Source organism: Schistocerca serialis, chromosome 2, assembly GCF_023864345.2.
Source record: "Schistocerca serialis cubense isolate TAMUIC-IGC-003099 chromosome 2, iqSchSeri2.2, whole genome shotgun sequence".
Lineage (NCBI taxonomy): Eukaryota > Metazoa > Arthropoda > Insecta > Orthoptera > Acrididae > Schistocerca > Schistocerca serialis.
Window position 1 is genome coordinate 1,102,472,573 of NC_064639.1, and position 24,860 is coordinate 1,102,497,432.

General features: G+C 41.9%; 1 long non-coding RNA gene across 1 annotated transcript in view; it reads left to right on the forward strand.

Annotated features, from left to right (window-relative positions):
• Nucleotides 1-598: 598 nt before the first annotated feature.
• The window catches only part of LOC126458560 (uncharacterized), a 92,867-nt gene continuing 68,605 nt past the window's right edge, over nucleotides 599-24,860 (forward strand). The window contains exon 1 of the long non-coding RNA XR_007585659.1: nucleotides 599-823. This is a non-coding gene — a long non-coding RNA (uncharacterized LOC126458560). The remainder of the gene's footprint in view (nucleotides 824-24,860) is intronic.

A 24,860-nucleotide genomic window follows, 5' to 3' on the forward strand; every position in this document is an offset into this window, starting at 1 on the left:
ACAAAAGTGTTACAGAATCCATGCCATATGTCAATAAGACAATAACTAAACTAGAATGTGTCGGTCATGTTCAGAAACGAATTGGCACTCGTCTAAGGAAACTGAAACAGAATCTGAAGGACAAAATTTTGTCAGATGGTAAAACCATTAGAGGTCGCCTGTCAGATAAAATTATAAATGAATTACAACAATACTATGGTATGGCAATAAGAAATAATGCAAATAATTTGCAGGAAATGAGACAAGCTGTATGGGCCACATATTTACATCGATCATCAACTGATGATAATCCTCAACATTTTGCTTGTCCAGATGGTCCTCAGTCATGGTGCAATTATAGAAAATCTCAAGCTACTGGGGATCCTTATCACCATAAAAATTATATTCCATTGGCTGTTATGGAAGTAATTAAACCAATATATAGAGACTTGGGGCATCCTGATCTTCTGCGAAAATGTCTTCATGGTTGTACCCAGAATCAAAACGAGTCGTTCAACAACCTCATTTGGACTCGTGTACCTAAGAATGTATTTGTTGGGATAAAAACATTGAAATGGGGAGTCAGTGATGCTGTTATTTCATTCAATGATGGTCATATGGGTAGGCTAAAGGTCATGGCAAGGCTCGGCATTGCTCCTGGTATCAACACCATCAGAGGTCTTCAGCTTCTGGACAGCGTGCGAGTAAGGAAGGCTCAGTATGCAGCTGAATTTAATACAAAAAAAGCAAGGGCAGCAAGGAGAAGAAAGCTTCTAGGTGAAGAAGAAGAACTAGAAGATGACCCTGATTACTCTGCTGGACACTTTTGATAATAGAATAAAAGGTATTTGTGAATTTTCATAATAAATTACTTTAATCGCATTTTCTGGCATTTGACATTTTTAGTGTTACATGTACCTTTATCTCATAAACCACTCAACCAACAACATTCAAATTTTCAGAAATGCTGCAAAACAGTTCAAAGAGGCCACTGAACTAGAATCATGACAAGAACTGGCTTATTCTCTGAACTAGGGAAGTTTATGTTATACTTTTTCCAATAAAAAATGGCTTAATGGTAAAAAATTCATAAATACTATACCAACAAAAAGAAAACATTGGTTCTAGTTCAGTGGGCTCACAATATATGCTGAAAACCTCTGCCAGAATTTCAAAGTTCTGAAGATAATAGTTCCAAAGAAAAAGGTACACAAAGTTAGCAAATTTAACATTGGCGAGATAGGGCATTCCAACTCCCCTTAAATCGGCCGCGGTCCGCTAGTATACGTCGGACCCGCGTGTCGCCACTGTCAATGATTGCAGACCGAGCGCCGCCACACGGCAGGTCTAGAGAGACGTCCTAGCACTCGCCCCAGTTGTACGGACGACTTTGCTAGCGAAGCTACACTGACAAATACGCTCTCATTTGCCGAGACGATAGTTAGCATAGCCTTCAGCTACGTCATTTGCTACGACCTAGCAAGGCGCCATTATCAATAGATACTTAACTAGTGATGCCTGTACCTTCAGACCGATGTTCTCCAATTATGGATTAAAGTTAAGTATTACATCAACTACATACTTTATTTGCTACCATAAATTCCTTTACTTGTTCCAGACCTCACGCCAGTCTGCGTGAGCTTAAAAGCGTGCATTTCGGCCTCCTCTAGCAACACGGTGTTGGCTCTTCTGCCAACACAATAAAAAGTATGCAAAAATGTCAGAAAACTTGGTACAAAATGGTGACACAACATGGTCATATTCAATATCTGTGCTTAGAGTGTAGTCAAAATGCATGGAGATCTCTCTTTCATAGAAAGCTACAGGGATAAGTGTTCTGTTTTGATTCCAAATTGACAGAGATTTGTGCTAAAGGTCATACAGACCTCTTGAAACAAAATATTTGAATTTTGTTATTCATACAGAGAGAGGAATAGATTGGTTATCGCACAAATACCTAGAAATAAAACAAAATCATTACTCAGTTGTGAGGAGCTGCATGAGATGGACTGACAACCTGTGTGATTTAATGGTTTGTGGATGATGTAATCTAGAGACAGTGACTTGTGTTATACTCCCATCAGTTCCATGCATGTATGAGGAATTGTTATGCATGGTGTACATAAAGTGTGGGAACACTTTCAATTATTTATTGCACAAGAACCAACATTGTTCAGATATCATGAATATGACACATTGAAGAGAAACCCTGAAAGTCTTTTTTTCATGTATACCACCACAGCACAGTTGGGTAATTTGCTGATGGTCAGTGCTAGTTGCAAACATGGCGGCTGTGCTACAGAAGGGGACAACTGTTTCATGAATTGGGCTCCCCAGTCATCAGATTTCACTCTGTGTGACTTTTTTCTGTGGGGACACATTAAAGATCTGGCGTATGTACCTCCTCTACCAGGTGATGTAGCAAACTTCCGGGAGAGAACACGTGAAGCGACTGCCACAGTTGACGATGCCATGCTGGGACAGGTATGGCAAGAATTCGATTACCGTATTGACGTCTACTGAGTCACTCATGGTTCGCATATCCAATGTTTGTAATAAAACTTTCATTGTTTCTCTTCAAAATGCAATATGTGTGACATCTGTACAATGTTTAGTTCTTGTGTAATAAATAATTGAATGTGTTCCCAGACTTTACATACACCCAGTAGTCTTGTGTATTTTGAAATAGATACTAAATAGCCTACACAAAATTTCTGTACACCATTTTAAAATTATTGTGTACCATTTTTTTGGACTTATTAAAGGATCTTCTTGACTGAGGTGTGGAAGGAACAGGAACTAGGAAATCCTGTCAAAATTCTTCAATTTAAAGTATATCCTCACCATCAAACATAAGCCCCACATCCAGTCAAAACCAATATGTGTGTAAAGTTGAGGTAAAAACAGAATATGGTGAAGAAATATGAAGAATACGTAAAAATGATGTAAATGAGAAAAAATGCAAAACAAGTGTAATTAGATGAAATACAGGATAAAATGTGGTACAATTTGAAACTGAGTGATAATTACAACATACATACACACAAAACAGTGTAAGTGGGATTGCAAGTTCAACCACGTTTTAGAAGGTAAGAGCATAAGATCACTCGACTAGAAGTGTCATAATGGTCTTTGTCTGATGGTTTGTTGCTACTAAGTATTTTCACTGTAGTTAAGGTTTCCTGTGATAGCGTATAGGATTTCTAGTTCTATTTATGTGTATTAGGTAAGATTTATTTACTTTCAGGACTCTCTCCAGCTCGCTACTGCATTTATGTGAACAACTTCATCACCTATGAACATCCTACACCTAAACAAAAACCCTGTGGTGGACTGATATCTTCTGGAAAAGTTAGATGTTCTATGTTAATTGTGAAACATTTTATAATTTATACAAATCTCCTGGAAATGTTTGATGTATATATTCATCATTTATGTATTTTGATATATACGAGGTGTGGCTGGGAAAAAACCGGACTAGTACTGGTGAAACAATAAAACGAATGCAATAAGGCTGAAATTCGCGTGACCTGTCACGTGACTCTCGCTCCGCCTACTGCTCGAGTTTCATCTGCCTCCTGCACTCAGTCTGCCCGTGGCGTCTGTTTTAAGTAGTTGACGTTTTGTCTGTGCGTCGGAAAATGTTGAGTGTACAGAAAGAACAGCGTGTTAACATCAAATTTTGTTTCAAACTAGGAAAATCTGCAAGTGAAACGTTTGTAATGTTACAACAAGTGTACGGCGATGATTGTTTATCGCGAACACAAGTGTTTGAGTGGTTTAAACGATTTAAAGATGGCCGCGAAGACACCAGTGATGACTCTCGCACTGGCAGACCATTGTCAGCAAAAACTGATGCAAACATTGAAAAAATCGGTAAACTTGTTCGACAAGATCGCCGTTTAACAATCAGAGCAGTGTCTGAGTTAACAGGAGTTGACAAGGAAAGTGTTAGGCAGATTCTTCATGAAAGTTTCAACATGAACAAAGTGTGTTCAAAAATGGTTCCAAAGTGTCTCACAATTGAACAGAAGGAACGCCGAAGAATGATTTGTTCTGACATCCTGGAAAAGATTGAGAGTGATCCCACCTTCTTACAAAATGTTATTATTTGCGATGAATCGTGGTTTTTTACTTACGATCCCAAAACTAAACGCCAATCGATGCATTGGAAAACTCCTGGTTCTCCACGACAAAAAATAGCACGAATGTCAAAATCGAAATTCAAGGCAATGATGATTGTTTTTTTTTTACATCAAAGGGATTGTGCACATTGATTGGGTACCTGAGGGACAAACGGTGAATCAGCATTACTGCATTAGCGTCCTGGCTACCCTACGTGAGCGAGTATGGAGAAAACGGAACGATTTGTGGAGAAAAAAGTGATGGATCCTTCACCAAGACAATGCCCCAGCTCACAGTGCGTTGTCAGTGAAGACGTTTTTGGCAAAACACAACATTCCCATCTTAGATCATCCACCCTACTCACCTGATTTGGCCACCTGTGACTTTTTTCTTTTCCCTAAAGTCAAGTCAGCTTTGAAAGGAACTAGATTTGAGACTGTTGAAGCAGTAAAAGAAAAAGCGACGGAAGTAATGTATGGACTTACCGAAAATGATCTGCAGCATTGCTATGAACAGTGGAAAATTCGTATGGAGCGGTGTAGAGACCGAGGAGGAGAGTACATTGAAGGAGATAACATGAAATTGTAAATAATTGTAAATAAATGTTTTTTCCAGCATCAGTCCGGTTTTTTTCTAGCCGCACCTCGTAAGATATTTGCAGTTGTGTTTAATGAGAGGTGTTCTCTGGACTGCATGGAATGTTCTACAGTGGAAACCTACATCAACCCATATGCATGAAGGGGCTGGAGTTTTGTGTGTGTTCTGGTGTTCATCAAAATGCATGTGGAACTATCAGTTTCCAAGTTCTTGCATTTTTGGGTCTTTAGGAGGTATTACTTTCAACCGTTGCTGTGTTAGGAAGAGGAAGAGAGAGAGAGAGAGATTGTAGGAATGTAGTGTTACCCTGCTAGCTTCCATGCGACAATATTCAGGGTATTGTCGTGATGTAGCTACGTTCATCTTCCTTATGATAATGCTGAGCACATATTCCAACATGTTTGATGCCTTATGAAGCATTGTGTTCGGTTTATTGGGGTAATGATCAGACTTTAGTATCCTACTTACTGCATTCATGTTATTGGCCAACTTGTAGTCATGATGGATGTGAGATAGCATTGTCACGTTCAAACTGTGAGGTAAAATTAGGATCTTGTGCGCTCGTCATCGAACAGCCCTGAAAGTTGATGGAGAGCTTAGATTTTTCTCAAATGGTTCTCGGAAAAGTATTTAACAATTCATTGCTATATGGTTGAGTTGTTCTTTGACTTCATAAAATTTCCCACAATGTCTAATGTGAAGGAATGCAGGAAAGAGGTAGAGTATAGAATAAGTGGATGGATGACAGATTTGTTGGATAATGATATGTACTGTAGAAGTATACTGTTCTGTAATGTTCTAGAGGTCACTAGTAGGATCAATTTTCAACAGGTATTGAACGAAATCAGATACGTTCTCCTAGGATCATAGCAGTTATTGATCCTACAGCTTTCATGCAATAATATTCATGGTTTTCTTTCATTAGGTGATGAAGATATCTGGGTTGTCCCACTGTGAAACAAGCAGTTTTTGTAATTTTTCCAGTGAGTTATAAGAATACCACATTATGTTTTGCTAGTTGTACCATTAGCATCAACAATATTATTGTCTTGTTTGACACTGAATCAAAACTGCAAATATCTGATATACTTTTATTCTGTTTAGACATAAATGGTATTGGTCAGTTTCCAGGCCAAATTTGACATTATATTTGCCATGACATTTCATTAAAAAAATAGAATAGCACACCATTATATCAATGTCCTTTTCTCACTCCATTAAGATGCTGCTGTGTTGGTAGGATTTACAGACTAGCGGTTAACACTATAGGACTATGACACAATCATGTGATAATGAGAGCGGTGATAATGGTAGGTGCTGTAGATTGGGCAATATTTTCCTAGGGATTGTACATATCTTGTATGAGATTCTGGGACAGTTAAGAGGTGGTTTGATGCAATGTCTGGCCCTGTAATGTATAGGTCTAAGGGGTGAAGTCAGCATGATGGGATTTCTCAGGAGGGGAAAAGTTGCTCAGAACTGAACTGGAATGGGGTGACAAAAAATATCGCCTTTCCCAGAGAGGTGGGGGAGGGGGTGGCGGGTTTCTCAGAAGGACTTATTATCCCCAGAGGGTCATAAATCAAAGGAGTTCACAAACCACTTAGCACAACAATAGCTTAAGGGGACGGGGAGAGGTGGTTTAACTGATCAATTGAATTAATTATTATATCAATTTTATATCAAGAGTGTGCCAGAAGCCACTTTGTCCCAGTACTTTACGTAACTAACAGTGCCATAACTGTTTACTACTGAACTTGTGTAGTCATGTACACTGAACAGTACAGATGGTGTAAGGTGCATCTCAAACCATAGCCATCACATTGTAATTTAGCTGTCATTTGTAAGCCAGTTAGTTAAGACCCTTACAGCACCAGTTATTGGTAAATTTTCATTTTTTTTTTTCCTTTTATTCCACAACTTTTCCCCCTGTGTCAGTAATAGGCTATTTAAATTTGATGTTATTCTGAGCAGTGGTTCACTTTCTACAGCGTTTTGCAACAAGAACTTTGATTACAGACACCCTGAATCATAGCTTATTAGTAACGTCCGGAATTTGTTGACATGTAATCTTTGTTTCTTAATCACCTGCACATTATTTCAAGCATTCCAATCCCTAATATTCTGACCACCAAAGTCAAAGTAGTCCATGCTCATGGAAAGATCATTTGGGAGGAGATCCATGAATGCTGCATCATCACTTTAGGCAAGGTGCTAGTGGAGCTGGTTCACCATCATCTTCTTCATATCAGTTATGGTCAAGAGTGTATCTATATGGTCTGGATGACTATTGAGTGTTTGTACAGTTTAGTGTTGGCTTTGAGTTGTTATGAATAAAATGGAGGGTGAGGGTGAAATCCAGTACTGACACGCAACCTCTGGAATAGCACCAAGGGGATATGCGAGCTTAACATCTTCTACTGATGGATGTATGGCCATCAACAGCGTCAAATGCTCTCACTTTGTGAGAGGCTGCAGAGAGGTTTGGAATTTAACTCGGGACACTGGCTCAAAGATTAGTGATCAGAAACTTTATGCCACTAACTCTTCATCTTGTTGGACAAATACTGGCAATGAAAATTTTCCACCACCGAGGTTTGAGCTGGCTTACCTCTGAGTCGAGCACCACCACATAGTCATGCATCAGTGACTATAGTTGTAGAGGTGTGTCAGTCTGGCTATAGAAATGCAAATTAAATTTTGCATTTTTGGTTATATGGGTACTGTACTCTATTTTTTTATGATGTCACTCTTGGTCTGCCTTGTAGCATATTGGTCAGCGTATCTAACACTGATGAGGATGACCTGGATTCAACCCCCAGTACTGCCAGGGATTTTTCCTTAGTGAGAGGACTAGAAGAGGGTGCAATCAACCTTGTGATGCCAGTTGAGGAGCTACATGAATGAAAAGTAGAAGTTCCAATATCTGAAAAATCAACACTGGCCAGGAGAGCAGTGTACCAGCCATATGCCCCTCCCCACCACTCCATACCACATCTTCATGATGTCAGATGATGACACGATGGATTTAGTCTTCCCAGTTTGGTTTTCAGTTTTTACATGTCATTTTTAAGACTGTACTGCCTTTTTACATGCTTCTGTTTAATGTCCAATTGACACAACTATTTATTCTTTTAATGTTACCAAGGAAGAACAGTGCTGTACATTTAGAGAAGAAGCAACAATTTTGGTGAAGAAACTATTTCTATATGTTGAAAATAAATTGCTGGTTCTTGTTCTTAATGACACTATCACGTCACTTGTAGCTGTTAACTTGTACTAGATATGGGCACGAAAAGAAAAATATTGATGTTGTACTAAACATTATTGTGGTGACTCGCCGATTATTCAAAGTGCCGCCGCGCAATTATGCACGTCCTCTACGTGCGGCGCTGTCTGCCAGCCATGCAGCAGCTGCGCCACCTAAGCGGCCAGCCGAGCAGCGGCCGCTAGACTGAGACTCAGTGTTTAATCGAATGCCGACTTGTACACAGGTCAACTTACTCAGTGACTTATATGTGTTGTTGTGTTGTCCGAAATACGTGTTAAATTTGAAGATTTAACAATTGGCGACGAGGTAGTGGATTTTTCGTTTTCACCGTTGACTCACAGGGTTCCATGGCTACTATCGAGCAGCTCTTGCAAAATCTCCTTGAACAGCAAACGCTTCTAACAGCGGCGATTCGCGATTTCGTCGCGGCGTCAAATGCCGGGCGTTTCTCGCCGTTGGCTGTACCTCCTTTTCCACCTTACTACGAGACGGCGGAAGACTGGTCTGATTATGAAAAACATCTTCGGCAGCACTTCTTGGCATTTCATGTCACGGACGAACAACCATGTATGTCTCTGTTCCTTTTCTGGATTTCGCCTCAAATGTATCGGTTGTTGTCGCAATTGGCTCCTTTGAAGGATCCTGCGTCTTTGTCCTTTGCTGAAATGTGCTCCCTTCTGTCTGTCTACTTTCAAAAGCAAACGCATGTGGTAACCTCTCGTGTTGCCTTTTATCGTTGTCAAAACCAACCAAATCAGTCCTATCGCGCTTGGGCTGCTGAACTTCACGGCCTCAGTCGAAAGTGTCAATTTGTTACTGACGTTCACAAAGAATCCTATGCCGATTCCATGGTACGGGATGCTATTATCCGGTCGGCGCCCGACAAAGAAGTTCGGCAACGTGCCCTTCAATTGGCGAATCCGACTCTAGATGAAGTTCTCTCCATTGCGCAGTCTTTTGAAACTTCTCGCGCCGCTGGAGCGCAAATAGAAGCGTGGGGTGACGTCAGGGGAAATACAACCTCTGTGCGCTGTTGACGACGCGTGCGGCGCGTCCCCGCCGGCCGACGTAGCCGCAGTGCGCTCCCACGCGCAGCCTCGGCCTAGCCGTAAACAACCCACTAAGAAACTGCAGCAAAATCCCCGGAAACTTCCTTCATGTCCGCGGTGTTTTACGAAACATTCACGCGAGGATTGTTCCCAACGCTGGGCTGTGTGTCACAATTGCAAAAAGAAAGGTCATGTGTCTTCCGTTTGTAAATCCGACCGCATACATGATGTTCATGAACAAGACGCTGATCCTGATTCTGTGTTGTCTGTCAATTGCACTTCTTCCCTTTCAGGGAAGTTATTCCTCACTGTTCAAATCCTTTGTCGAGATGTTCGCATGCAAGTGGATACCGGTTCTGCTGTCACTATAATTAATTCTCAGACGTATCTTCAGCTGGGTTCTCCACTCCTGTCCCCTGTCACTTGGCAATTACGGACGTACAATAAACAGAAGATTTCTCTCTTGGGACAGTTTAATGCTGAGGTATCTTACAAATCCGTCGTTCGCACTGTTCCCATATTTGTGGTCGACCAGAACAACGCAGAAAATCTTTCTGGTTTCGATGCCTTTCGCGTTTTTGGGTTCTCCATAGATGACTCTGTCAATATTGTCTCTGACGCTATTCCTTATGCTCAACTGGATTCCTTGTCAACGACATTTTCGTCCCTTTTTTTCTCCTGGGTTAGGCCGTGCAAACGACTTTGAAGCTCATATAACGCTCAAACCCACTGCTCGGCTTAAGTTTTTTCGGGCTCGGCCCATTCCTGTGGCCCTTCGTGATTGGGTAAAACGGGAGTTGGATCGTCTCACTGCTTCAGGGGTCTTGCTTCCTGTCACTTCCAGTGAGTGGTCCTCTCCTGTCGTAGTTGCTAAGCCCAATGGTGATATTCGTCTCTGTGGCGATTTCAAAGCCACTGTCAATGCTCAATGCCTCATCGACACTTACCCTATGCCCCATTCTGAAGAACTGTTCACTAAATTCGCTGGAGGACAGTATTTTTCTAAAATTGACCTGTCGGAAGCTTATCATCAACTTCCTCTCGACGCTGCTTCCCAGCAGTTTCTGGTCCTTAACACGCCTTTCGGCCTCTATCAATACCAACGCTTGCCGTTCGGGGTTGTTAGTGCCCCTGCTCTCTTTCAGCGATTCTTGGAACAATTATTGCTCCCTGTCCCGGGGTGTATCAATTACATGGACGACATTGTTGTCACTGGCTCCACCACTGAAGAACATCTTCAAAATCTCCGCACACTTTTTAATGTCTTACAGACTGCCGGTCTTAAGTGTAATCTTCAGAAATCACAATTTTTTCAGGCATCTATCACGTACTTGGGGTTTCAACTCTCTCGGGATGGTATTCGTCCGCTTCAACACACTGTTGCTGCGATCAATGTCCTTCCTCGCCCTACATCTGTTAAGGAACTGCAGGCCTTCTTGGGGAAAATAGCATACTATCACAAGTTTTTACCGTCTGCGGCGTCAGTGGCTCAGCCGTTGCATCGCCTGTTGCATAAAAACGTGCCTTTTCACTGGTCCGCGTCATGTGACGCGGCTTTCTGGAAGTTAAAGACTATGCTGAAACAGGCCCCGTGCCTGGCTACTTATCGACCTGGCCAACATCTTGTTCTTGCCACAGATGCCTCTCAATACGGGGTCGGTGCAGTCCTTGCGCACTGTTTTTCTGACGGTTCGGAACAACCCATCGCTTATGCCTCCAAAACGCTCACGGATGCCCAACAGAAGTATTCTCAAATTGAGAAAGAAGCTTTGGCCATCATTTATGCTCTTCATAAGTTTGGTGTTTTTCTCTATGGCTCAAAATTTCATCTTGTTACGGATCACAAACCACTTGTTTCATCCATCAACGTCTTTTCCCGACAAGGCTGCACACCGCCTCCAGCGTTGGGCTCTTTACTTGTCCCGTTTTAATTATGAGATTCATTTGCGGCCAACGGCTCAACATGCAAATGCTGATACTCTGTCTCGCCTTCCCATGGGTCCTGATCAGGCATTCGATAGGGACGAACTTTTGTGTTTCCACCCGGATGTTGCCGAGCAGCGGGTTGTGGACGGGTTCCCCATCACTGGGGTCAGGCTGGCAGCTGCTACGGGTTCTGACCCTACCCTCTCCTGGGTTTTACGCTGTATTCAGAAGGGTTGGCCAGATCGCCCGTCCGCTAAGACTTCTGATCCGTTGCGGAACTACTACACTTTGCGCTACCGCCTCACGGCTAGGGATGGTGTTATCCTCCTCTCCACTAACAATGCTTCGCCGCGTGTTGTGGTACCTGCGTCTTTGCGTGCTTCGGTCTTGCACCTCCTTCACCAGGGGCACTGGGGTGTGTCTCGCACAAAATCTCTGGCACGCCGTCATGTGTACTGGCCTGGCATCGACTCTGAAATCGCACACATGGTCGCTGCCTGCAGCCCTTGTGCATCACAGGCCGCTGCCCCGAAGTCATCTTTGTCACCGTGGCCTTCGCCTGAGAAGCCCTGGGAGCACATTCATGCTGACTTTGAGGGACCCTTTTTAGGTACTTATTGGCTCCTCGTAATTGACGCCTATTCTAACTTTCCTTTCATTGTCCGTTGCACGTCACCTACCACCGCGGCAACCACCAGTGCTCTCGCCCGCATTTTTTCTTTGGAAGGCCTCCCCTCTACTCTTGTTACTGATAATGGTCCGCAATTTGCCTCTTCCGACTTTGCGGATTTTTGTACTTGTCACGGTGTTACGCATGTCACGGCCCCGCCGTTCCATCCACAATCCAATGGTGAGGCTGAACGACTGGTCCGCACATTTAAGGCTCAGATGCGGAAACTTCTGACTACTTCTGCTGCTGATGACGCGCTTCTCCAGTTCCTGGTGTCTTACCGTTTCACCCCCATGGGCGATCACAGCCCGGATGAGCTCTTACATGGCCGACAGCCCCGCACGCTACTTCATCTTCTGCGGCCTCCCACCTCACAGCCACGGGTGCCTTCACTTGGCCGGTTCACCGCCGACGACCTCGTCTGGGTACGGGGATATGGCAGGCGGCCAAAATGGAGCCCGGGCCGCACCTTACGACACCGTGGCAGACGCCTGTATGAAATCCAAACGGACACGGGTGTTGCAGTGCGTCATTCGGACCAGCTTCGGCCTCGGGTGCCAGCAACGCCTGTTCCGAATGCCGCCACACCACCTTTGGCTCTACCTGATGCTCGGGATCTTGGCATCTCTCAATACTCACAACGCAGCCCTCTCACCGTCATCGCGATGCCAGCACCAGAACGGACGTCACCAGGAGACGTGCCCATGCAGGAACCGGAGGACCATCCTCTGTCAGCGTACATCTACTCGCCTCCTCCTCCAATGGATGCCGACACATCGCCCATGTCTCCTGTCATATCAACTGGACTTGCCGCAACGGGCAGATTGGTGCAGGGGCCCCCAGCAGATTCGACCCCTACGTCTCCTGTCATCTCAACCCGTTATCATCGGGGACACTTCTGTCCGTACGGGAAGCCTCCTCCTCGAGACTTTACGGCGAGTCAAACAACGCCTATGGACGTTAGCCATCTCCTGGACACCTCCATCAAGACCAGTGCAACAATATCAAAGGGGGGAAAAGTGTTGTGACTTGCCGATTATTCAAAGTGCCGCCGCGCAATTACACATGTCGTCTACGTGCGGCACTGTCTGCCAGCCATGCAGCAGCTGTGCCACCTAAGCGGCCAGCTGAGCAGCGGCCGCTAGACTGAGACTCAGTGTTTAATCGAATGCCGACTTGTACACAGGTCAACTTACTCAGTGACTTATATGTGTTGTTGTGTTGTCCGAAATACGTGTTAAATTTGAAGATTTAACAATTATGTCCATTTGTGAAACATCAATATTCGTTATCAATTTTTTTACTGCTTTTTGATACTAAAGGATAATATCAAAGTGCACACAAGTGTTGCTTCAGAAAATGTTGAAAATTGTTTTATAACTACAGGCATGTGTTGTATGACAATAGAATCTGATGTTCCCTCACTTTCGAGACCCACTCCCCCCACACGATATGCTGAATGTTATTCACTTATAGGTAGTCCAACACCGTGCCATGGTTGGAACCACTAGAGGCACACTGTTAAATGATAAACACTTTATTAACAGAATCTCTTTACAAAAAGCCACATCAGATCCCAAAAATGACATGCAACATGGTTGAATGTGAGCACACTGAAAGTAAGTCAAAGAAGCTAGTCCTCACAAATGTTGTGGTCAGCTCATACTGAGTCGACTGCTGCCACAGAGCCTCAACTCCTCTGGTAGTGCAGAGCATGGGGATGTTGTAGGACAGAGGAGTTTCTGATATGATGAGAGGCAGTCTGGCCAGCCGTGTTGTAGCTGCCATGGGGGAAGGTGAGGCTGGATAGCTGCTCCACAAGGAAGAAGGAGGTGAGGAAAGCATGTAATTTCAGTGCCAAAAAGTGGGGTGGAGGGCACGACCTGCAGGGGGCAAAGGAATATGAGAAGAGGGGAAATGAGTTCAGAATGTGAAAAGAAGAGGAATGGTAATGGTGGTAAGCCACCTGGAGGAGTCAGTGGAGGCAGTGTGTTGGCACAGTCTGCAGGAGGAGGTAAAGGGTAATGTTTGAGAAGGTTTCTGTAGGCAGTGCTGGGGTCATTGAAGCAGTGGGGAGGGGTATGGAGAAGGAAGAGGGTATTGTCAAGGGTCTGGATCAAAAAATCTTTGGAGGTGAATGGCAAGACATTGATGGGGATGGTTGCAACATTCAGTAGTGCTGATGGGAGGTTGAGAAATTGTAATGAGCACACGAGACTCAATTCTTCTGAGCACAATACTGATGGAACCACCATAGCAGTTGGAGGGAGAGGGTCTGAAGAGGATGTAATAATCAGTGCAGTTTGATATAACAATGAGTCACAACACTCAACTGGAGCAAGTTCATTGGGTGACTGGTCTTGTGTAGCAGTGTCTTCAATTGTCAAGGGCCAGTTTTAATTTTTGCAAGGACATCTTTTGTGGCTTACTGTTGAGGAAAATAACAGAGGACTCTCATGGATATGATGGAGTATCTATCAGAATACCAAAGTATCGTGCTGCACATGTTAGCCCTCTACTTAGCCATATTTGTAATTTTTCCTTTAGGAATTCTTTCCTGAACAATTAAAGTAGGCAGTAGTAAAGCCGCTTTATAAAAAGGGAGAAAGGTATAATGTAGATAATTTTAGACCTATTTCTGTGCCATCAGTGTTTGCTAAAGAGACTGAAAGGTTGTGGATTTGAGGATAGTTGAGCATTTCATTTCACATAATTTGCTGTGAAATGTACAGTTTGGTTTCAAAATTTGTTTAACAATTGAAAGTGCTACATTCTCTTTTCACTGTGGGGTACTGGATGAATTAAACAAAAAGTTTTGAACACTATGCTTGTTTTTAACTAAGGTATTTGATTGTGTTGATTATAATAATTTGCACCAGAAGCTGTTCCATTATGGAATACACGGAGTAGCTCACAATGGCTCACCTCTTACTTGAAGAACATACAGCAATAGGTCATTCTCCACAGTGTTGAAAATGGCTATGATGGGGGTTTGAGTGGGGTGCAGTTAAATTGGGGGTGCCCCAGGGATCAGTGCAGGGGACACTCCTGTTCCTTATTTAAGTAAATTGTAATACTACAGGTGATTATAAAATATTTTATGACACTAGCTTGGTAGTGCAATAGAGCAGTTCAAGACATAAATTCATGGTTTGTAGAAAATAAACTGACACTAAACCACAGTAAGACTCAGTTTCTACAGTTTCTAACACACAATTCAAAACCCGACATTCTGATTAGACAGAATAAGCATATGGTTAGCGAGACTGAACATTACAGATTTTTAGGTTTTCATATAGATAGTAAACTGTCATATAAAGCCCATGTTCAGGGTCTTGCTCAAAGACTTAATGCTGCTTTTTTTACTATTAGAACAGCATCTGAAGAAAGTGATAGTTCGACACTAAATGGAGTCTACTTTGCTTATTTTCATTAGCTTTTGATGCATAGTACTATATTTCAGGGTAACTCTTCCCATTCTCAAAGGGCATTTTTTGCTCAGAAAAGGTGGCTCAGGCAAAAATGGTCTAAGCTTGTAAACCTCTTGTTGACCCTGTTCATTGGTCTGGTTATTCTGACATTGGCTACTCCATATATAGATTCCTCAATGTCATTTGTTGTTAAAAATATCAACTCATTCCAAGAATTAGAAACTTCCACCCAGCTAATACTAAGACAGAAATACAACCTGCATTTGGATCACACCTCCTTGACTCTTGCACAGAAAGGCATGCAATACTCTGCAGCACCCATTTTCAATAAGCTATCACAAGAATGGAGGAGAGAGGGAGGAGGGAGGAGAGAAGTTTGTGGCACAACTTGACCAGAAGAAGGGATAGGTTGGTACGACATGTTCTGAGGCATCAAGGGATCACCAATTTAGTATTGGAGGGCAGTGTGGAGGGTAAAAATCATAGAGGGAGACCAAGAGATGAATACACTAAGCAGATTCAGAAGGATGTAGGTTGCAGTAGGTACTGGGAGATGAAAAAGCTTGCACAGGATAGAGTAGCATGGAGAGCTGCATCAAACCAGTCTCAGGACTGAAGACAACAACAACAACAACAACAACAACAACATCACAAGAATTCGAAAATCTTTGCAGTATGCCAGGTGCTTTCAGATCTAAACTGAAGAGTTTCCTCATGGTCACTCCTCCTATTCTGTTGAGGAGTTCCTTGAAAAACTAAGCTAATTCCTGTGTTATGTTGCTGACTGCATTTTTATAAACTTGTTCTTACAGCCTGCGTCTTTTTAGGATTCATAAAGATTTGATTTTATCTATTCTTACTTTCTGTTGTAATTTCATATACTGACATGTTCCATGACCATGGAGATTTACTCCTCAGTTTGGTCCTACAGAAATAGATGTGTAAAATTTTAAAAAAATGTTAGAGCATGATAACCTTGTGAAGGCCCAAATAAGGGAGCTGCAAAGCTGTGCAAACTGAGTCATCACAGAGCAAAACATAGTCGCAATTGGCAAGGTAGTTGTGAATGAAGATGCACAGAGCTGGGTGGGCATGGAAGGGCTCATGCTGAATGCATGAGAGATGTGAGTGGACACGCTCGAGTAATATGGGAGGGTTGAAATGGGGAACAGGATCCAAGTCCTAAACATACTCTGCAGGAAGGACCAAAGGTTTGCTGCACAGCATCTCAGCTGAAGACGATTGAAGATGCTCTTTAAAGGTGGTACATATGCCCAATAGGATCCATGGAACACTTCTGCCCAGCCCCTGGCATGAAACATGAGCACTATTTTCAGTGTTTGATGCCAGCATTCCATAAGTTCATTATATTGTGGATGGTTGGCAGAAGTGATGGGCAAAAAATATTGGTACATCAAAATATCGATATCATTGTGTGTCATCGATAAATTGTCAACATATTGATTGATCGATATTTGATACTGAATATCAAAAGCAATATTTTTTTGTCTGTCATTTCTTGATTCATAGGTGCTATAGTCTTCATCAGCATATTTCTTGCCCACTTCAGCTACTACCAATCTTTGCAATATGACAGTAAATTTCTTTCAATGGGCTTAATTTAATTTCATATTCAGTACTACAAATGAGCACCAGATTTGAACATGAATGTATCTGTACTTCATATTTGTCATTGGTTGTTACTTCCATGTGTCATTTCCACCACTGCAAATGATAGGTACAAGGTGCAAAATGCTCACATTTAGTGACGGACCATATGAGAATGGTTGAAATTATTACTCCCTGCTCCCAGCTATGAGGAAGAGTGTGCACTTCTCATACCTCCTGATTGCCTGGATCAAGGACGATATACACACTGTAAAAATAATGTATAGTCAGCACAAAAATCACACACATTACTGCACTGGTATTTAATAGAAAATGAACTCTGTTGTCTGAAATTTTTAGTCATTATTTCACATCTGTTTTGTTAGATATTCACCAAAACTGCTTAATATTCCAAAATTCTTTTGTTTTGTCTGAAAGAGTGGCTTCCTTAGTATACTTGGTTGTGACAGATAGCAGAAGCAGACTGACAGGGGAACGTATTAAATGAAGAGTTATGTTAATGTCCATCGGTGATGATTATTGGTTTCATTAATTAGTTTTTTGCCAATAAGTGACTTTATAATACATTGCTTGTCTTTTATTGGTTAATGTTATATGTAATAAAGTATTTATCAGTTTTTAAATGTTTGTTATTCTTTTCTGTGACCTCAATCATTTTTTTTTTTTTTAATTCCTGTAAATATTGAAAATATCAGGCGATTTATTGAAATATCAATAGTTTTCTCTTGATAATTTCAATATCCTTCGTAAGTATTGATACAATTAATATGAATATTTTTAAAAATGTGCCCATCTCCAGTAGGCAGTGGTACAGGATATGGCAACGCCGCATAGAGTGCAGAGCTTAGCAAAAAGGAGCAATTTGAATTACCGACCCTGTTCTGAAGTGACTGATGATGGGCAGCCAAAGCAGGCTGGACAGTTTAGAACAAGAGCACAGGTTAACAAGTTGGCCAGTATGTTGGCAAGGGAGCTGCCTCACCTACCTAGTAGTCCAGTCAATCATAGAAATACTGTATTTGAAACCTCCAAAGGGAGGTAGGGAACCAGCCAGGCTGAGATTTAAAAGTCCTTTTGGGATGTTAAAACATCCTGCAGGAAGTAGCGCTTATCGACTGAAAGGGAACGCACGCACATGCCCATGCACTGGAGTCACTTTTTACGTTCAGCTAAATGAAGCTCTCAGTAAGCAGGTGCATCATGATTTTTTGATGCCTGGATGGACCAGGCTGCAAGTGGCACTGAAGACAGTGTGCTGCAGGGCAGAAGGAACTATGGGATGCGGTGTGCCAGTAGAAATGTCACAGAACACTGGAGTAGCTGAACTAGGTAGGACTCAGGATTCCACTATAGGGGATGCAGACAAGTCTTCTAATGGGATGCAGACAAGTCTTCTAATAAATTCTGTACATTGGGGTTTTGTTTCTGAAAGTGAGCCAGCTTGTCCAGGTTATAATGGGTCACCCTCCTCTAATGCTGCATTTCTTTTTATTGGAATAACCGATACCATGTATACTATCGATTCTTGTACAGACGAACATTATATCAGCTGACTTAATGAATGAACTTCATACGATTTTGTATGTGATGTGTAACAATATTATGAGAAGGAAAGTTGCTACTCACCATATAGCAGAGAAGCTGAGTCGCAGATATGCACAACAAAAAGATTTTCATGCTTAAAGCTTTCGGCCAATGGCCTTTGTCAACAATATACACACATACACGCACACACACTCACGCAAGCACAAGTCACACACACAACTGCAGTCTCATGCAACTAAAACCACACTGCGAGCAGCATCACCAGCGCATGATGGGAGTGGTGACTGGGGGGGTGGGGAGGGGTGGGGGGGGGGGGGGGTCTATGCAGTTGTTTTGTGAAGTCATGGATGTGAGGAATGGGATAGTTGTCAATTACTGTGCACATATTCAGTTTGTGGTAGTCTCCGCACAACCTGTAGGTCGCGTCTTTCCTAGGGACCAAATGGATAGGCAAAGACAAGATACTAGGAGAAGAGCAGACTATACCTGTGTGTAACAGTTCCTACACAGCAGTCTTTGCATGGCACAGTTTGTTAGCTGTCAGACAGCTTGCCTTGTAATGGACACGAGAGTCTTCTGTGGTCATTAAGCTAGAATAGGTACTACTTGAAGAGCTGATGAGAGCATCACACACAACACTGATACATGAAGAGTCACTGACCTGTCGAGTCTGCAGCAGAGCAGAATGTGTGTTGTCAGCCAGAGTTGCAGCAGGCAGTATCATGGCAGGAAGAGCACTGATCACACTCCGTGGATGTGTCAGGTAGTCGGAAACATCCACAACCAGCCAGTGGAGTGTGTTGTTGCTGGCATGAAAGGCACCAATGTCCTGATATTCGAGTAAAAGCTCAACAATGGAGTTGGTGAGTTGAGCTGTCAGAATTACATACTCAGATGATGGACGGATGATCATGTTGATCAAGGTGTAGGGTCTGTGGCCAGTGGAGCAGGTGCATGTGCCTGAAGTATGACGCAACAGCACAGCTGTCTGAAAGTCCGGCAAGAGGCTGAAGTGCTTAACCCCTAAGCAGGCATGCCATTTTTTGTAACATGAGTGGGTGTATGGTGCACTTTGTACATGTGTAAAGAATAGCTGCCTTTATGTTACCAAGGTAAACACGCATGAACAAAATTAAAGCTTAATCTAAGTTTGATTAAACAGCAAGGTTATACCAGCTAAAACATTTTAAACTAACCAATAATAAAATAAGCCTTTCATTCCATCACTCAGTTGCCACACGCAAGTGTTACTGCACAGTAACGATCCACTCAAAGTATTAAAAAGAGCAGTGTCATTAGCTCCTTGTCAACCACTTAGTTGATTACTAATTATCTTGCCGGCCAAGGTGACCGAGCCGTTCTAGGCGCTTCAGTCTGGAACCAAGCAACTGCTTCGGTCGCAGGTTTGAATCCTGCCTCGGGCATGGATGTGTGTGATGTCTTTAGGTTAGTTAGGTTTCAGTAGTCTAAGTTCCAGGGGGCTGATGACCTCAGATGTTAAGTCCAATAGTGCACAAAGACATTTGAACCATTTTGAACTAATTATCTTGAAAATTGCTGTCTTGTTGTGGGATCTTGCTGCTGTCTCCAAATCTAAATTATTTTCTTGCATGGATCATAAATTGTGTCTCTTCCTAGCTTGCTGTTTATTTTTATTACTGCTGCTCACCTGGATGTATGACAACACAACTTATCACTGTGTTAGCTGAAGCAATAACGAAGGGTTATGTACAGGCTTGCAACTGTAAAACAACAATGGAATGGTACAAAACAATGTTATTTTTGATTGGTGCGCTTTATACACAGGCACGACCAATTGAGGGTTAAGGAAGTCTTTCCCGAGGACAGAACTATTGATGTCTACCACCTGGAAGGTACATGGGAACTGCAGATCAGGAGTGAGCTGAAACTGTAGCATGGCTGCACCATGGATGTTGATATCTGAATTACTAGCTGCTTGGAGTGTACCAGGCAAGGGCAGGTTGCTCGATGGAGTGAGAGCAGGTGGGATAATGTTTGCATTCACCCCAGTGTCAATCAGGATGCACATGCTTGTTAACCTGTCTAGCACACTGAGGTGTCCAGATGCAAGGTGATCATTTTATGATGACTGATTTTGGAGGTGGGGCACTGGAGAAGCAGCACAGGATGTGGCACCTACTGTGGCTCAGGTGGTGACTTTTCCATCACTCATGTAGTGTGACAATTACTGGTGATAACCCCCAAGTTCGCATGGATCCAATGCAGTGAGTAGGTAGGGTGAGAAGGAAGACGTGAAGTTCTGATGTCCACCACTGCACTGCGCTGGGGACCCATCAAGAGTAGTAGGTGAGGAGTGGGGGGCATGGAGTGAAGGCAGTGAGCCTCAACTTCCACTTGGTCAATGCACTGTTCTGTCTTCTGATGCACAAGGTCTCACATGACCTACTCTGCGTAGGTGAGGAGGAAGGGCAGCTGTACCCACAGCAGAGCTGCAAACATAAGTAGCAGAATCTGTTCTTGTAGAAGTGATGAGCTGGCAGTGCCACTTGACATGACAAAGTCTACATTCCAGTGGTTCTGTAGGCAAGATAAGAGTTGCAGCTGTATGTCATACTGAAGCTTGATGATCCAAATGGCACATAAGGCAGAGTTTGGGAGGATGTTAGAATCAAAAAGGGCAGTTAGGTGATCCCAGAACTGAGAGGATGTCCTGTCGCCATCTTGTTCCACGTGAATTACATGAAATACTTTTGCCAGTGAATTAGAAAGACACTCGATGATGATCTGCCTCATGTAGTGGTATCTGAGGGGGTGGGGGGAGATGGGGTCAGGATGATATCACTGACAAGTTCCAGATCAGCATGTGAGTGTCCAATGAGGCGTATAAAGTGTGCATCATCCCTGGTGATGCGGCTAATGTCCAGAATAGAGTCTTCTAGGGTGAACCATGTTAGAGGGCTATCCTTGCTGGGGGGAGGCAGTTTAGTCAAGTGGCTAGGGAGAATGAGCTTTCTTAAAGAAAAAGATTGGGATTTTAAATTAAGCTTTTTGTAATTTCTGTTCCAAAGTCCTATACAGTTTTTCCATTACTATACTGTAATTTATTTTCTAACTCAGTTTACATCTCTTTTACATTATTTTATGCCATAATATTTATATCTTCAGATCATTTTAGTGATAATTTCCTGTAGGTCATAAGAACATGTGGCCTATGGTTACAGGTGCTTTCCGTATTTATGATACTTGAATTCTCACTAGATGTAACTGGCCTCATTGCCAATCCCCCCCCATGCAGGCAGTACTCATCATTAACAAAATATCATCAGTAGCAACAACATTGAACATTCTTTCACAAAACGCTCTTCATTTCAAAGTCATCAAGGATGGAATTGTAACTCTCAGTTCAGGATGTTCAGAAGCGAGTGAAGAGACATGCCCAAAATCGTAGCATGCTGCCTAATGGAGCAGAGCAATGAGGAAGAACAGACACTCTTCCTCTGTTGACATTTTCTGGAGTTCGCAAAGCACAAGGGCAACAAGTTGACTTATTCTTCATAACGGATCCAGCTGTGAAAAAAAGAGTTAACTCAACAAAGTACTGAGCCGCGATCAAGTATCAAATCATTATGCACAACAATGAACTGGAACAGTCATTGGCCAGTGGTAAAAAATTCATTTCCTTTGAAATAATGTTGAACAGTGAAAACATGATGCAGAACTGTCCATAGCACCATTGTTATTGAAATTGGACAGTCTAACAGACAGAATGACTGTGCTCTGGGTTACTTACTGCTCCCCTCCACTTCTATTATGCAAATCAAATCCATGCATTCATTTTGACCCACCCTATATCACAACTCAAAAAACACATTCACTTGCTTTAAAAATTCAGATATATAAATTTATTTTCTCTATTTTCATCTGATTTAATGTTTCAAATGAAATAGTCTGACAGTTAATAATCACAAGTACATAAATTTGCTAAAGAGTTTGATTAATAAGTTCACAGAATATCACGTAGATGAACGATTTGAAACGATTTAATAGGAAGCTCCCAAAGTGGCACACAGACTAAATGCTGAACCAGTTTCTCTCAAGTAATAATATACTTCATCCAAGAAGAAAACTGACACAACTTCAGTACAGTGAAACATTGTGACGAAGTTTTCTTAGACCGCAAAATGAACTTCAAAGCTTCTTTTTCGAATTCTAGATCTAGCATTAATTTCCTTGGCTGTTTCAGTAGTACATTATTTATAAGAGGCAGTCGAATAAAATGAGACAGTTGTAAAAACTGAGTAAACTGTTTATTATCTCAAAAGTAATCACCATAGCTGTTAATACAATGGGTGACCAATAAATATGTTTCTCTATTTTCATAAAAAAATATTAAACACTATTTATCATGTTGAAATAATTTTATTAATACTGTACAATGCTTCTGTTATATTTCTACATAGTCACCAAGTCTTTCCAAGCATTTTGGTAACATTGGCATTTTTGTAACAGGTTGGGTCCCGTGCTCATAACCAGCTGTTCACTGTTGACATGACTACACCATCTGTGTGGAAATGCTTATTTATTTATTTATATACTTGTTCCATAGATCTGTACATGTGAGCAAGTCACTCAGATGTGGAACGTGTCAATGTACATAATAAAATACATAGAATAAAGACATTGTTATAGTATTAATAACAGTGCACAAAAGTCATACATATTAGCTTAAAAACTAGTCAACATAAATGTGAAGATAGCAGTTTCATATTTAGGGCATTATTGCATCTATTTTAACCTTGAACAGTAATCAAAACTTCCCACTTTGGGTTTAAAAGTGACCCAAAAATGGAAATGAGAAAAACAGGAATTTTTACATTAGGGCATTATTACATTAGTTTAACAGTAAACAGTGTCAAAAAATTTAAAAATATCTTTCCAATCTGGGTTTTACTTATTTCTCTGAAAGAATTCCTCTAGTGAATAAAGTGAGGTCTCAAGTAAATAATTTTTCAAGCTACATTTAAATACTGATGTACTACTCCTTATACTTTTGATGCTGTTGGGTAGGGAATTGAAAATTTTCATTCCAGCGTACTTTACCCCTTTCTGAATAAGTGTCAAGTTCTTTAACTCACAGTGGAAATACTCTTTTCTTCTGGTGTTATGTTCATGATGTAGACAATTTGTTTCATACAGAGTGGGGTTATTTATTATGAAGCACATCAGTGAATATATGTACTGAGATGTTGCTGTCAGTATTTCAAGTCGTTTAAAAAGATTTCGACATGACGTTCGTGGGGGTACACCACAAATGATTCTTATTGCTCTTTTTTGTGCTGTGCTTACCTTCAAGATGACCTTTGATTTGGAAGAACATGTGAAAATCACTTGGGGCAAGATATGGTGAATATGGTGGATGTGGCAACACTTCCCAGTTGGATCTTCTAAGCTCCACCTGAGTCATATGAGCTGTATGAGGCAAAGTATAAACATGAAGGAAGAGAACTCTGTGAGATGAAAGTCCAGGATGTTTTCTTTTGGTGTTGTTGTTGTTGTTGTTGTGGTCTTCAGTCCTGAGACTGGTTTGATGCAGCTCTCCATGCTACTCTATCCTGTGCAAGCTTTTTCATCTCCCAGTACCTACTGCAACCTACATCCTTCTGAATCTGCTTCGTATATTCATCTCTTGGTCTCCCTCTACGATTTTTACCCTCCACGCTGCCCTCCAATACTAAATTGGTGATCCCTTGATGCCTCAGAACATGTCCTACCAACCGATCCCTTCTTCTGGTCAAGTTGTGCCACAAACTTCTCTTCTCCCCAATCCTATTCAATACTTCCTCATTAGTTATGTGATCTACCCATCTAATCTTCAGCATTCTTCTGTAGCACCACATTTCGAAAGCTTCTATTCTCTTCTAGTCTAAACTATTTATCGTCCATGTTTCACTTCCATACATGGCTACACTCCATACAAATACTTTCAGAAACGACTTCCTGACACTTAAATCTATACTCGATGTTAACAAATTTCTCTTCTTCAGAAAGGCTTTCCTTGCCATTGCCAGTCTACATTTTATATCCTCTCTACTTCGTCCATCATCAGTTATTTTGCTCCCCAAATAGCAAAACTCCTTTACTACTTTAAGTGTCTCATTTCCTAATCTAATACCCTCAGCATCACCCGACTTAACTCGACTACATTCCATTATCCTCGTTTTGCTTTTGTTGATGTTCATCTTATATCCTCCCTTCAAGACACCATCCATTCCGTTCAACTGGTCTTCCAAGTCCTTTGCTGTCTCTGACAGAATTACAATGTCATCGGCGAACCTCAAAGTTTTTATTTCTTCTCCATGGATTTTAATACCTACTCCAAATTTTTCTTTTGTTTCCTTTACTGCTTGCTCAATATAGAGATTGAATAACATCGGGGAGAGGCTACAACCCTGTCTTACTCCCTTCCCAACCACTGCTTCCCTTTCATGTCCCTCAACTCTTATAACTGCCATCTGGTTTCTGTACAAGTTGTAAATAGCCTTTCGCTCCCTGTATTTTACTCCTGCCACCTTTAGAATTTGAAAGAGAGTATTCCAGTCAACATTGTCAAAAGCTTTCTCTAAGTCTACAAATGCTAGAAACATAGGTTTGCCTTT